The following is a 15,491-nucleotide window of genomic DNA, read 5'->3' on the forward strand; positions in this document are numbered from 1 at the left end:
AAAATCTTAAAAAAAAAAAATAAAACAGCAGAAATATCTTCTGTCCCTGTTCTGGAGGCTGGAAGTCTGAAATCAAGGTGTCAGCAGGGCTGGGCACTCTAGGGAGGCTCCAGGGCAGAATCCTTCACTGTCTCTTACAGTTTCCAGGGGCTCCTGGGGTTCCTTGTGTGCGCCCCTCAACCCCCACCTTTGTCTGGAGACCTTCTCTTCTTCTCTCTGTGCTTTTCTCTCCTATCTGGATCCTGGCTACTGGATTCAAGGCCCACGAGGATGATCCAAGATGATCTCATCTCAAAGTCTTTAACTTAATTATATCTACAAAAACCCCTTTTCCGAGGAATGACGGAAGCCTGTGTCTCTCTTTTTCTCTCCCAACACCCTGTCTGCCTCCTGCCCGGCCTCCTATTCAAACCAACACCAACCTGACTTTGAGGGCTCAGCCCTGGGAGGCGGCTTAGCGCCGAGATGCTGTCCTGTAAACGCAAACCATTGCATTCACGCCCATTTGAAAACTGAATGAGGGCTGCAGCCTAGTTAACAGCATTTTACCAGGGCCCATTTTCGGCTTTTGCTGTTGTGTGACAGTTATAAGTTGCCACCACTGAGGGAAGCTGGGCAATGGGTTCAAGCTCTCCCCATGCCCCGTGCTGTTATTACTGTTATTATTATGGAGCTTTTGGTGAGCCTATAATAATTTCCAAAGAAAAAGCTGAAAAACCAAACAACTTCATAAATACTTGAAACCTCTGCCAGAAATAATAACCCCTATGGGCATTTCTGGAAGGTTGAAGAAGGCTATCCCTACAACCCCCAGCCCAAGTTGGGCTGAATGAATCCTCCAAGGGCAGCCTGGGAACCCCATCCCCACAGGCTGTTGGGAAGTAGCCCCATCTGGCCTGGCCCAACCCCCTCCCAGGCCTCCGGGGAGCCTGTCCTGGTCAGCCTCCTCCCTTGGAAGGGGGTCCCGCAGGGTCCTCCCGAAGCCTCCCCAGGCCGGGGCTGGTCCAGATTGCAGACACATGGCTGGGCTATCCCAGCGCCACCCTGCCCTGCCGCCCAGGCCGGGCCCCCATTGTGGCTGCCGCCTGCACACAGCTCCGGCTCCTATGGGCCTCTCTCCTGTGCTTTCCTGGCAGCCCTACGGCCTCAGTGACCCCTGAGTCAGATGCTCTGGGCTCCTAGGAGGTGCTCCTCTGGCTCAGAGCCAGTCTGCCTCACCCTGCCTCAGGTTGTTATCAGACGTGTCCTCCTCCTTCTCCTCTTGGGCAGGCTGCTCCGTGCCTTTTCTGTCCCCTGGCACACTCCAGCTTCTACTAGTCTGGGCAAGTTGGACGCACCTTCCCTGGGCCACTTTTCTGGTTCTTTCTCGACTTCCTCCTCACCTGGGTGGAGGCTGCAGGCGAGTTCTACAGTGTGGCCTGGTGGTTGGTGTCCCAAGCGCTATACGTTTGGAGTCCACGGATGGGCTTTGGGGTCTCTGGGGACCCACTGACCTTGTGTACAAAATGCATGAACATTTTTCCGGGACAGAAACTGATTCTCAGAAGGTTCCAAGACCCACAAATCATTACGAGCTTCTGAGGACAAGAAGGGGCTGTGACTTAGCCGTGAGGCATTTTGTTTCCGGCATCAGCCTGCCTGGACTAGGATACCGTCTCTATCGAGCGAGCCCACCCCCTGGCCTTGGCTTCCTCCCTTGTAAGGCGAAGTAAATGATGGCATCTATGTATCTGCCTGCTGTCAGGAGTCAATGGGAAAGTCATGACAAGTAGCCAGTAGGGACCCAACGGAGATCAGCTGTTGTTATCACCTGCCTTGAGCGTCTATTACTTCACCCATGCTAACAACCACTGTGTGAGACGGGTTATCAACCTCCTTTCAAAGACTTCATTTGCCGAACCTCACACACACTCTAAAAGACAGGGCTGGGATTCAAACCCACAGCCTCTTACCTTTCTGCTACATTTTGCTGTTGCTCATTACAGAGAATGAGAGGAGAACAAAAGTGATGGAGTGTGAGAGTTGGGTAAACAGGCCACTGGGCGACAGAAAGGAGTGGTCTTCACATTCCAGGACCTGCCTGACCTCTGGGAACCCCTGAGCTCAGGCTGCTCAGCCTAGAGCCACTGGCTTCCATTAAGATGCCTCAGGTTTGTGGTCTTGCTTCTTGAAGAGCATCTGAGAGTTGCCAGGCTGGGTCTCGTCAACTCCCAGCCCTTCCAGAAGTGAACGAAGGTGCCTATTTGAAAGATAAAAAGATGAGATTCCAGATGATTCCAAAGCAGCTGAGCATGACCTCAGATAATCGCTCAAAAATTCTGTATTCTGAACCCCAACAAAGGGCGGGGCCTTCCCTAGGTGTGCACATGGAAATGCTCACTAGGAGGGGAATCCTCCAAAGAAGGGTTTTTTTTTTTTTGACTGGGAAGGTAGTTCCACATTTGGTGTTAATGGTTTTCCAATTAAAAGCTGCACCTGAATGTCCATGTCCAAACCTGCACTCATGATTTCCCCCCCAGTCCCACTACCAACGCCTGACTCATTTCAGAAAATGGCAGCACCACCACTCAGAAACCTGGGAGTCGATCTGACCCTGCCTGTCCTTCATGACCCCAAAACAAACCCATCACTAAGTTCTGTCCATTTTACCCTTAAAACATCTCCTAAATCTATCCATTTGTCTCAGCCACCACTGGGTCCCTCACCATCTGTCCCCACAAAACCATTTTCAGAGCTCTCAGCTGATTTCTCTTATCAATCTCCTTTCTTCATACTCCCTAGACACTAACTACCCCAAGCTGGAGTAATCTTGAAAAAAATGCCTATCTGGTTAAGTTACCCCTCTGGTTAAAAATCTTTTAATGTTCTCGAATGACACACCTAAGATTCATGGCTTCACGTCATGGAAATATTCCTTGAGAACTGTGTACGATTATTGAACTCCAATTAATGACATGCATGCAATATTTGGATAAAATGTGCATGTAAGTGACTTCCACTTACCATGAAATGTGTCAAAAAATAAGATGGATGGATGGGTGGACAGAAGGATGGCTTGATGGACAATAAGCGACAAAGCAAATGTAGCAAAATGCTAATTGTAGAATCTAGGTAGTGGGCATATGAGGATTCATTGTTCAGCTCTGACTATGTTTTTTCTATGAAAAATTTCATAATAAAATGTTGGGAAAATTTTCTTTAACAGCTACCGTTACACCAGAATTACCTCACCTTGGTCCCTAGAACCCTGTCCAATCTCCTTGCGCTCCTCTATGGATGCATCTTGTACTAATCTCTCTCTAAGACTTCTTGTGCTCCAGACACAGGGCTTGTCTTTCAGTTTTTAAATGTAATATCCCCTCCTATTTTAGAGTGTCCCTAGCTCTAATCACAATTCCAACACAGTCAATTGTGTGATTATAGGTTGAACTATACGAAATGCCATTTCTGTAGGTGAGTTAATCAAATGTTAGCAATTTCATAGGACTCAAACAAATGACTGTTTGATGACCACTCGGCCCTAGACTCTAAGCTCTATAAGGTATATAGTGCCTACCAGTGTCTGGCAAATGGTAGAAACTCAAAATTTTCTTTTGAAATTTAATTAGACTAATTAATTGAGAGACAGCCACTTATGATTTTACCATCTATTTTCTTGACTGTACATATTCTGAAGTGTTGAGAGTTGCATAAGTATTCAGAATTACGCACCTTTCTCTGACTTAAGCCAATTCTTTGTTTATAAAAGGGAAATAAAGAATTCTCCCTCCCCAAATCTAGGTATTTCAGCAAAGCATCTTGCCTTACCCAATTCTCCTGTCAACTAGGTCTGAGTTGTAGTTTTGGTTTTCACAAACATGGCCAGAGTGGAGCACTGATGACCATCAGAGTTCAGACATGTGCAAGGCATGTCCCACAACTGGGAGAGAGAGAGGAGTTTTTTACTGAATCCCAGATGGGCCTATCTTAATAGCTGTTAATGAGCACAATGTTACCTCTCTGATTCTGTTTCCCCATGGGTATATTTACACAGCTCCACTTTCCAGAATTGTGACAACTAAATAAAGCGATATGGGAAGAGCCAGCATAGCAGAACCACAAGGACATTGTGTGCTTTTATTTTCTTGCAACGCTCTTCCATTTACTGTAGTCATGAGTGAGCCTGAAGGCAGCTTTAGCCTTGAGGATGAGGCTGAGGTTACATAGGCTGAGATGCAACACTGTTTGCTCACCTTGTATCCTTGACCCAGATGTCCTGATGTTCCAGTTACTGTCAGGGAAACTGGATAAGGGGGACTGGGCACACAGGACACTTCATTCTTGGAAATGGAGAACCCTGTGCACTGGATGTTCTAAATGGATTGACACTGGATCGAGGAAAGAAAGAGAACTCTTTGCGAGAGTTCAAAGACTCAGGCCAAGGGGCATGTGAGTCCATTTAGTAGAGTTTGGGCTTTTTACCATAGGCTACAGAATGATCTAAGGGTCCCATCAGCAAACACAGGATTTACCCCACACAAAGGTCTGGATAAATGATTGTTTGAAGTATGAAGAAACAAACAAGAAAACTCTCTGGTGATATGATGATACATTTATTGGACTAAAATTAGTGCCATCTTCTTCAGAGTATATACTTTAGCTACTCAATACGTTATTAGACAATCTAAAATTGGAATCTTTTGTTCTAAACACAAGCAGCCTCATGAATTGATTAGAGAAGCAAATTTCAAACAAAGCAAAAAATAATTGCAGAAACTTCCCAATTTTGTCAATGGGAGATAATGGCCTTATTGGAGGACTATTTGGAGCAGAGGTTCTTAAACTTGACTGTGCCTTAGAAATACCTGGGGATCAGCATCTCTTACAGTTTGCCTCCCTCTCAATTTTCATCTTATATTATTTTTCCTTCCCTTCTCCTATGTTCATCTGTTTTGTTTCTTAAGTTTCACATACGAGTGGGATCATATGGTATTTGTCTTTCTCTGACTGACTTATTTGGCTTAGCATGATATCCTCTAGTTCCATCCACGTTGTTGCAAATGGCGAGATTTCATTCTTTTTGGTGGCTGAGTAATATTCCTATATATATATATATATTTATATATATATTCTTTATCCATTCATCTAAGAAACAAGCTGAGGGGTGCTGGAGGGGAGGCGAATCAGGGAATGGGGTAACTGGGTGATGGGCATTAAGGAGGACATGTGATGTAATGAGCACTGGGTATTATATGCAACTGATGAATCACTAAATTCTACCTCTGAAACTAATAAAAATAAAATAAAATAAAACATACACAATTCAGGTACTGAACTTAAAAAAAAAGAAAGGAAATGCTTGGGAGCTTGTTAAATCCTGCCATGCCTGGGCTCCACCCCTAAAGGAGTCAAATTCTGAAGGTCTTGGGTGTGGCCTTTGACTATCCATGTTTATCATCCTCCCTTAGTGATTCAAATAAAAATAGCCCAGGGACTACAATTTGGGAACAACTGGCTGAGTGGTTGTAATAGTCAGAATAATGACCCTCCAAAGACACCCATGTGCCAATCTCAGGAACCTGTGAAAATGTTGCTTTACATGGTAAAGGGAATTAAGGTTGAGGATACAATTAAGGTTGCTAATGAGCTGACCTTGAGATGGGGAGATTATCCTGGATTAATGGGTGAGCCCAATTTTATTACATGTGTGCTTAAAAAATGGAGATGCTTTCCTGGCTGTGGTCAGAGAGGGATGGGAAAATGGAAGAGGTGTCAGAGAAATGTGATATTACTGTTTATTTATTTATTTTTAATTTTTAAAAAAGATTTTATTTATTTATTTTAGAGAGAGAGAGAGCACAAGCAAGGAGAGGGGCAGAGGGAGAGGGAGAGTGAGAATCCCAAGCAGACTCTGCGCTGAGTGAGGTGCCTGACACGGGGCTTGATCCCCGGACCCTGAGATCATGATCTGAGCTGAAATCAAGAGTTGGACAAGCCTTAATTGACTGAGCCACCCAGGTACCCCAACATTACTAGTTTTGAAGACAAATTAAGTGTCCCATGAGACACAGAAGATGGGTGGCCTCCAGAAGCTGGAAAAAAGAAGGGAATGGATTCTCCCATAGAGCTTCTAGAATGGAACACAACCCAACTGACACCTTGACTGTAGCCCAGTGAGACCTGTGTTCGACTTCTAACCTATAGAACTATATGTGAGATGTTCAATTTGTGTTGTTTTAAGTCACTAAGTTTGAGGTTGTTTCAACAGCAATAGAGAACTAATGCAGCGGTCTTCTGGTTTGGTTGTTTCTTTTCTTTTTCTTTTCCTTCTTTCCCTTTCCTTGCCTTTCTTTCTCCTTCTCTTCCCCCCCTCAACCCCACCCCAGTCTCCTCTTCCTCCACCTCCTCCTCCTTTTTTTTTTTTTTTTTGTTAGTTGTGCTCTGCTGAGCTCCAGGGATCTTGTAACACAGTGCATTGATGTCGCGATCCTCAGTTCCTCCCAGAGGATGGGCCATTTGTGTTTACTGGGGGCGGCCTTATGGTTTCTGCAGACCTCGAAGGCAGCCTCAGAGTGGTTTTTGTCTCTCACTCACCAGTCAGTCCAAGCATGTAAGGCAATTTCTTCTCCACTTGCTAGCAAGCAAGGAGTGAGTGGAGAAGGCAGCTATTGCCTAGACTTCAGGCAGCAGAAAAGTCATTCCTTACTGATTGGAGCCATCACTGGGCAGGGATATTCAATCTTACTCCAGGAAGAGTAAGGCATAGGGGCACAATGCATGTCTTTTGTTTGCTTTCTGTTGAGATATCTCTCTCTACTTTTTCTTTGACCTGAAAACTAGGCCCATTTCTTTGACTTGAAAACTAGGCCCACTTATCAAGTCCAGACTTGATAAGGCAAAGGGTGGTGTAGACAAGACAGCTTAGAACTTTATGGTGACAATGATAAGCCCCAAGCATTTGAAATGGATCTTATAAGCTACCTGCCTGATGGTAGGCTTGGGATGAAACATTCACTCCTTCATTTCATCTTCACACCCCTGCCAGAGATAAGAACTATTATTTCTCTTTTACAGATAAGGAAACTGAGGCTCAGAAAAGTGAAGTGTCACTTTATTCATGTACCCAATCAGGGGTGGAAACACAAGTCTTTATGACCAGAAAAACAGACTTTTTTTTTTCTTTCTCCCTTTTGGGCCTTCCTTAGACAATACATACCACTGCTCTTTATGAGATGCATTTCTTTCTTGGCCACTAATCTAATGATGAATAAATCATGGATCATGGCTGTAAAGCTTGATTCTTATGCTACACCCAAGTGAATGTCCCATCGGCCTCAGTAGCAATTAGCTTCAATGAGAAGCTGAAGTTACTTGATTAATAATAATACCACCACCTGCTATTTATAAATGGCCATTCTCCAAGGAGCCCAAAGTACTTTGTAGACGTTATCTAATCCAGTCCTGCTGAGTTACAGTAAGTTGGGTCTAAGCCTGTGGTATCCTTGTCTTTTCACAGGCTGATGTTCACAGAGGGCTAGTCTTGGCACCCATCATACAAAGGGTTGGCATCCCCTACTGGTCCATCAGTGACTTGTTCCACCTTGTATGACTTTGTTCTATGTGGAAATCAGGCCAGGTCTGTCATCACGAATTCTGCTTTCCATGGGCCTTTGGCATTGCTTGCGCTAGAGGACCTGGGCAGACTGCTTCGTGTGAATTTCCAAGGCTTTGTAAAGAGTTCATCTGGACTCATTTCCAGACAGAGGCACCTATGAATTGCTCCTGGGAACAGGATCATCATTTTCTTTTCTTTTTTTTTTTTTAATTTAAATTTATTTATCCGAGGTTCACATTTGTAGAGCTTTTCAAATATAACTTCAGTGGGATTCCTTCATTTTCATTTTCTTCTCCTCTTTCTCCTTCCTCCTCCTCCTTCTCTCTCTTCCTTCTCCTCCTCCTTCTCCTCCTTGCTCCTCCTCCTTGTCCTCCTCCTTGTCCCCCTTCCTCCTCCTCCTTCTCCTCTTCCTTTATAATTAACACAAACTTATCTAGTGCTAGCTATATTCCTGGTCCTGTGCTAGGCACTTCAGAGGGCCTGCTTGACTTACTTCTCACAACAGCTACCAACAGTAGTTGTCGTTACCAATCTCATTTTACAGGGTAGAAAACTGAGACATAGCATGATAAATGATTTATTTCATTCTGATTGTTGACAGTCTAAATGGTCCCAGGTCAACTTGAGAAAATCTAAGCATTCACCATCTAGCACAGAGCCAGGTATGCATGAGACACTCAGTGAGTAACCTTTGATTAGAATAACAGAATGATTTCCTTTTATCATCATAGATACATTATACATCATAATTTTTAATCCCTACAACAATTCTATGAGATAGATATTTGTACTCTTATTTCACAGAAAATGAACTAAGGCTCAGAAAAGCAAATGGTCTGTGAAAAGCACATAGTTAAAAAAAAGTGTTGAAGTTGTATTTTAATTCTCATTTTTTCAGATTCCAAATTCTCTACACTTAATCCATAAACTCATTTGAATCAGTGATGGATTGGACAGTGGATGGATAGACGGATGGAAAGGGGAAGAATGTACGGGGCCAGGACTTTCCTGCTATGCTTTTCTGTCTTCAATACTAGATTTCTGATAATGACAGGGTACTAGTGTGATAGGAATACATATGCAGCACAGTCCAAAACCTTCAAGAACTTATGTAAATTGACCTGAAGTTGCTTACCCACAGAAGGAGAATTACCCTCTAAAACAGGACACTTCAAGAACTAAACAATACTGCCTGAAAGAATTCAGGTCCAAGCCCTGCAGATCTAATTTGTGTCAATGGAAGAGCTGGGCTCACTGATGGGGAGAATGCATGATTGTACTAGGTTGAGGAAGGGTAGAATGATGAGGGTCTTCTTTGCACTGTAAAGTATCTCAGCAACTTCAAGATGTGGGAATGTGAAGCATTCAATCTGGATAGAAGAAGCTAAAGAAATGGTGGTAGACACACAAGTGTTCATGCCAGAGCATCTGGAATAAGACACTGATAGCTTAGAAATGGTATATATGTGTAAAGGGAGGAGGTGGACTTGACAGAGCCTGGGAACCTGGGAGCCAGGGCCACCCTGCACCAAAGGGAGCCATGGAAGAGTTCTAGTCACTGGCCTGAATGAAAGACTGATGGGGAGATGTACCCTGGCTTCTCCCTTCCTCCTTCCCTCTAATCCCCCTCTAGTACCTCTGATGAGGGTTAACCAACCCCCATCAGAAGCCAGTGTTGAGGGCTTTGGGGAATGCAATTTGCAGGATTCAGCCCTGTATGACATAGAGCTGAGAGGAAGTTTGGGGAATGGGTCTGAGAACAAACAGGCAAATGACTGACATTCCAGGTGTCTTGTAACATTTGTTTATTTCTCAGCCTTGTGTCAGATGTCTGGACCAGATGGACTCTTTGATACCATTTGCCACTCCAGAAGTTAGAGACCCTGAAAAGAGAGTTGATTTTATTAGGATTTAATCACAATTCAAGGAGAAGAAGGAAGCCGCCACCATTCCGATGAGCATCTTGCACAAGAATGTCACTTCATGGCCAGGGTCCAGTTTCCTTTGGTTGAATGCTTTTGGCAGCAGGTCACCAGGGACCAGCTTACCTGGAGGCAGAGGCCATGGGATTTATGCTACTCAAAGGAGCTTGGACATCCCTACATCACCTTCACCATTCAGTGACATGGTGATTGAAATTCCAAAATGGATGAAAAATTCCATGGGGATAAAATGACAAGTTTGGAAATGCCTTTGACAGGATAAATAGATACACAAGAAAGTGCATAAATAAAACTTCTGTCTCTCTGCTGCAGACACTGCCCTTGCAGCTGCTTGGACAAGCATAGGATTGCACCAAGAGCTTCTATTTTTTACCATTCTGATCTTGCTGAGGACAAAAAGAGCAGTTCAGGGACCTCCTGGTACGGAGCCAAAACTGCACCCCTCTCTGCCTAGTGGGGTCACAGAAGCCCAGCAGCCAGGGTGCATTTACTCACTAAGAGAATTTTACTCAAATTATGCAATTTTCTCCATGGAATGAAGCAGCAAACACTTTCCTTGTTCCCTTTTTCCTTCCATCCCTTCTTTCCTTTCTTCATCACTTAAGAAAGAATAGCCACCATTTCAGTCATCTATTGCCACATAGCAAACCACACCAAACTTAGTGGCTTAAAACGACAGCAATCCTTTCCTTTTCTCATGTATCAGCAACTGGGGTAAGGTTGGTGGGTTAGCTCTGCTCTCCTCCACACTGTCAGTTGAGCCAGCTCAACTGGGGCTGAAGGGTTCATTTCCAAGATGGCTCACTCACAGGGCTAAGTGTTGGTGTCAGAACTCAACTAAGCATTGTCATCTGGAGGACTCAGTTGTCTTCAAGTGGATCTTCCCAAGGGGATTCTTGGGCTTTTCCAGAACAGGGTGGTGGAGTTCCCAGAGTATTCTAAAAAGTCCAGGTGGAGGCTGAAAGGCTTCTTAGGCCATCTAGAAGCCTAGAATCTCATTTCTAAAGCACTCTCTCAGTCAAGAAAATTTGTGGCTTTCTTTAATCTACCACCGCACTTTGTGGGAGGTGAACGTATGGTGTGAGTAACTTCACAGTAACAGAGCAATGATAAACATTCAGGACCCCATAGAACTCGAACAGCAGAATTCTGGTTGGACCGGGGACCTGGGAAGTCCCTGATATTAATCAAGGATGGTGAATTCATGTCAGGCTGATCTTTGCTTGAATCTCAGCTCTCAAAATTTATGTATGTTACTTGACAAGAAGCTACATATGAACATGGTTGGCTGTCTTCTGCCAGTCCATCCTCATACCTCTTCTAGTCTTAGATCACCATCATCCAGAATCTCTTTTTATTTAGTTTAATTAAATAAAAGTGGAGTTGTAGTATTAAAAGACAGAGTTTTAAATTTTTGTGGTTTGTAATTTCATAAAAAGGGTATGTAATCCTTTTTAGGACAATTACTATTGACTTACAACATACATACAATAAAGTATACAAAGGATTAAGTATACAGTTCAATAAATTTGGGGGGAAGAAAAATTTTGTACTCATGTAAACACCCATTTACCCATGGTAGTTTACCATGTAAACTACCTCCCATTCCAGGTTATAGAACTTTTCCAGGAGCCTAAAGGACTTGTTTGTAATCTTTTAGTATTTTATAAATTAAATACCATTTTGCTAAAATTTTTCCACATGGTTGTATATCATGTCATTATAAGCTTATTCATTTTGACTACTGTGTGATAGTCCATTATAAAAATATACCATTTTTTTTTACCATTTATTGATCCATATACCATTACTAATCCATCTCTCATTGGTGGGTATTTAAGTGGTTCCCACGTTTTCACTATTGTGAACAATGTAGCTCCAAATTTTCTTGGCTGAGTGTCCTGGTATACATACTTAATTACACCTATGAGTGGAACTCCTGAACCATAGAAAATATAAATACTTATTATTAGAAGACCCTACTCAATTATTTTCCAAAGTGGTAATACCATGTTTCACTCTACCAGAGTAAGTAAGACAGTCTGTAGATCTAAATCCACTTCAAACTTAGTACTGTAAACTTTTGATCTTCGCCAATTGAATGTGTATAAAATTATAGGTCATAGTTACCTTGCTTTGTAGTTTCCTGATTATCAGTACTCTTTAACATCTTGCTAAAGGTTTATTGACTATGATTCTTCTGTGAAATGCCTATTCATGTCTCTTGCCCATTTTTAATTGGTTTATTCTCGATTTTATTTTTGATTTGTAGGATAATCTTGGCTTTTCATAAAATAAATTCTATCAATATTTGCCTTTATGCTTTCTGCCTTTGCTTTCCAATTCATTAAAAAATTATTATTTATTATATATTACAATTATTTAAATATTCATTTGTATTATTATTATTTTTCTCAGGGCCTCCTGGTTTTGTCTCTGCTGTTTCCATCACTAGCAGGCCCCACCCATGCTACATTCCTGAGCTGAAGGTTTGCAGCCCTGGACGTGGGACTTAGCACTGCATGATCAGGTACCCAGGCCTTTCTGGGTCTCCACCCTGGCCCCTTTCAGGCTCCACCCAAGCTTGGCTGTGGCCCGACCCATGGAACTGCCTGGAGCTACCTGGTCTATTTCCAGAAGATATGAGTCATTTTCCTTTCCAAGAACCCAAGGAGTATTATATTTACTGGATACTCTGGAAGATTCAGCTAAACTGCTTCTACAAATGGAGACACTGGGGTTCTGAGAGGTGATGTAATTTGTCCAAGATTACACAGCTATAAGTATGAGAGAGGTGTGGAGACACCAAATGTTTCCTTTGAGCAAATGGGTCCATGTTGAAAACTTTGTGTTGGATTTAGGGAGCATGCATTAAATACTGCTGCCTAATTGGGATTAAGAGATGTCTTTTCAATGGGATGAAAGGAAGGCCACACAGAAGTTCATCTAATCTCTCTGCTTTCATCCCTGTGTCCCCCATCTGCTCTGAACACAACACTCAGAGGAAAACTTCTATTGCAACCAGCTCGTGTCTCTGCATGGCTTCAAATTCCTTGATGGCTCCCTGTTGCATTTACATTAAAATCTACATTTTTTACTATGCCCTTTATGCTTGGTGCCTGTCTGCCTTCCCTCTTCATCTCCCACCTACAGCCGTGCTCACACTTGCAGCCACAGACCTCCTTTAAGTTCTTTGAGTGTTCCATCTTCAGGCTCTTTGCTTCTGTGGTCTCCTTTGCTGAGAATCCTCTCTCCTGACCCTCCTGAATATATTGCTCTCCTTTATGATGTACCACAAGGGCTTTGTTTCATTCCTTACTAGAGCTTATTATGATTTGTATTATGTTATTTATTTGTTTTTTATTGCTTCTCTTGGTCCCCTTCCTCCAATGGATTGTGCATGCCCGAAGTTTGTCTCATTCATCTGTATCCTTAGGGCCCAGACCTGTGCCTGGCACACCGTTCAACTGGTACTTGTTGAACCAATGAACAAATCCAGTGGCTACTCAATAATTAGTGGTTTTCATTTCCTTCTGTAAGCAGCAGTGGCCATGCACACACACTGTACACACAACCTGAAGGAACTTGAATAGGAGGTTGAAAATCACAGCTTGGTTGGATGCATCTAGTATGCATTTGAACAACTGGCCAAACCAGTTGAGCTAGCTACTGTTTTCTCTTTTGTTTTGTTTAACTTCCACAAGTTCCTTGGCCTTGGAGCTTCTTCTGGCCTGGGTCTACATATTCCTGGAGAAGGGGATTTTACAACAATGGTCATATTTTAGGGCATATTGACAGAATGAGCACATTACTCGGATTGATCACTCCCCAAAAGATACCTAATAGGCTATGACTGCAGAATGATTCTTGAAGAGTTTCCAGGACATTTTGAAAGGTGGTAGGAACCAAATAAGTAAACGACTCAAGTACTTTGTGTTTATGAAGTCCTTTCTCAATACTTGGTCCTCAGTGAAATGGTAGAAGGTGAGCAGAAGGGAGAGTTCTCATGACTCCCAGAGGCTGAATAAGGAAACAAACTCAGAATTGTTACATCTTGGGAAGTGTGCTAAGCAAAACTGGGATTTGTCATCTTAACTGGGATTAAGAGATGTCTCTTCAAGGATGGCCATATTCCACCTTCCTGACCCAGTCTGGCTGGAAGATCCAGAGGTTAATGGTTGCTTTTCAAAGCACTTTTTCTTCTGCAGGAATGAGGAAGCCCAGGTCTTCTTGGTGATAGTTAGTTGGAGAACTTCATGCTCCAAGGAATGGCTATGGTTGATATTTTTGGGATAAACTAGGCAATTTCATTACATTTGAAGAAAGAAAGCAATCATCCTTCCTTTCCTCCCCACTGTCCCTTCCTGCCTTCCATTTTTCCTCTTTCTCTCCCTTCCTTCTTCCTCTGCTTCCCCCTTCCACCAACAATGTACGAGGTCCTGTAGCATGGGTTAGAGATTAATGATGAAATTTTATACCTCTGTTTACAAGTTAGTGCTGGAGAAAAACAGGTGGAACATTACAGTACAAGATGACAAAAACTATACAGAAGGCCATGCACAGATTTCTGGGAACACAAACTGTGGTGTGCTGATCAGTGGTTAACAACCAGCTCTCCATTGGGGAGAGACCTCAATTTGCAACATTTGCTTATTTCTGGGGTAAATACTTCCATCTTGGCAGGTTTCAAGCTACCAACCTGGTGCTGGGAAGACGTAGTGTTGGGGCTACCAACATGGGGTCAGGAAGAGGTGAACACACCCTGCTCTTTAGCTGGAGCAGGCTCATTGCATCCCTGAGAAGGAACCGAATTTGGTCCAAACAGGAGTGGGATTTGTAATGTCCAGGGGAGACTTCCCAGAAGAGGAGACACTTGAACTGCATTAGCTTCCTTGAGAATGGGGACAGTAGTAAAGGGAAGGAGTTACAAACCTGTTTTCTCTTTATGTACATTAAAGAAAATAGAGAAAATGCAGATAAATCAAAATAACAAAATAAAACTCACATGTAATTTAAAAAACTGGGAGATGAACACGTTAATTTTTTGATGATTATTCCTTGGGTCTTCTTTTTTTCTCTTTGTTTTTGCACTTTTGTCATTAGAAAGCAGGCTTCTCTTTCCCAGTTAACCTTTTGTCTGACAGGAACATTTTAACTATTGTTTTTTAAAATTTCATTTAAAACTGATAATCCATTAAAAAAACTTATGCCTCTTTGTTTAAATTTGGATTCTGATTAAATTAAAGGATCTTTGTTTTTATATATTTTATTTTATTTATTTTCTTTCACTGGCTCTTGAAAAATATTTTATTTTACTTTTTAATTTTTTTAAATTAAGTTTTTAATTTAAATTCTAGTATAGCTAACATACAGCACTATATTAGTTTCAAGTATATAATATAGTGATTCCACAATTCTATACATCACTGTTTTTACACATTTTAAACTCACATTTAAACATATAATTATAACTGTTAAGCTCATTCTTCTATCATCTTTAGTTTTTTTCTTACATGTCCTTATTTTTCCCTTGGTCTCTTGCTTCTTGTTGAGTGTTTTAATGTCTTTATATTCCTTATTTTGTTTAAACGTGTATGCCCTGTTTTAAATTTAGCTCTTCCCATTTGAATGAAGATTAATAGCGCACTTTTACTTTCTCTACTAGCATCCCCCCATTTTTCTCTTCTAATCTGCGGTTTTTGTTCACGGGCTCTGGAATTGTAGGTACAAAGTATTGGTATAGAATTTTTATTGTTCTTTTTTTTTATTCTTATGTTAATCCCCATACATTACATCATTAGTTTTATTTATTTTTTTTTCTTTCTATCCCATCTTTTTTTTTTTTTATTATGTTAATCCCCATACATTACATCATTAGTTCTAGATGAAGTGTTCCATGATTCATTGTTTGTGCATAACACCCAGTGCTCCATGCAGAACGTGCCCTCCTCAAT

The sequence above is a fragment of the Leptonychotes weddellii genome, chromosome 10, assembly GCF_054177405.1.
Source record: "Leptonychotes weddellii isolate Sample4059 chromosome 10, ASM5417740v2, whole genome shotgun sequence".
NCBI classification, from domain to species: Eukaryota; Metazoa; Chordata; class Mammalia; order Carnivora; family Phocidae; genus Leptonychotes; species Leptonychotes weddellii.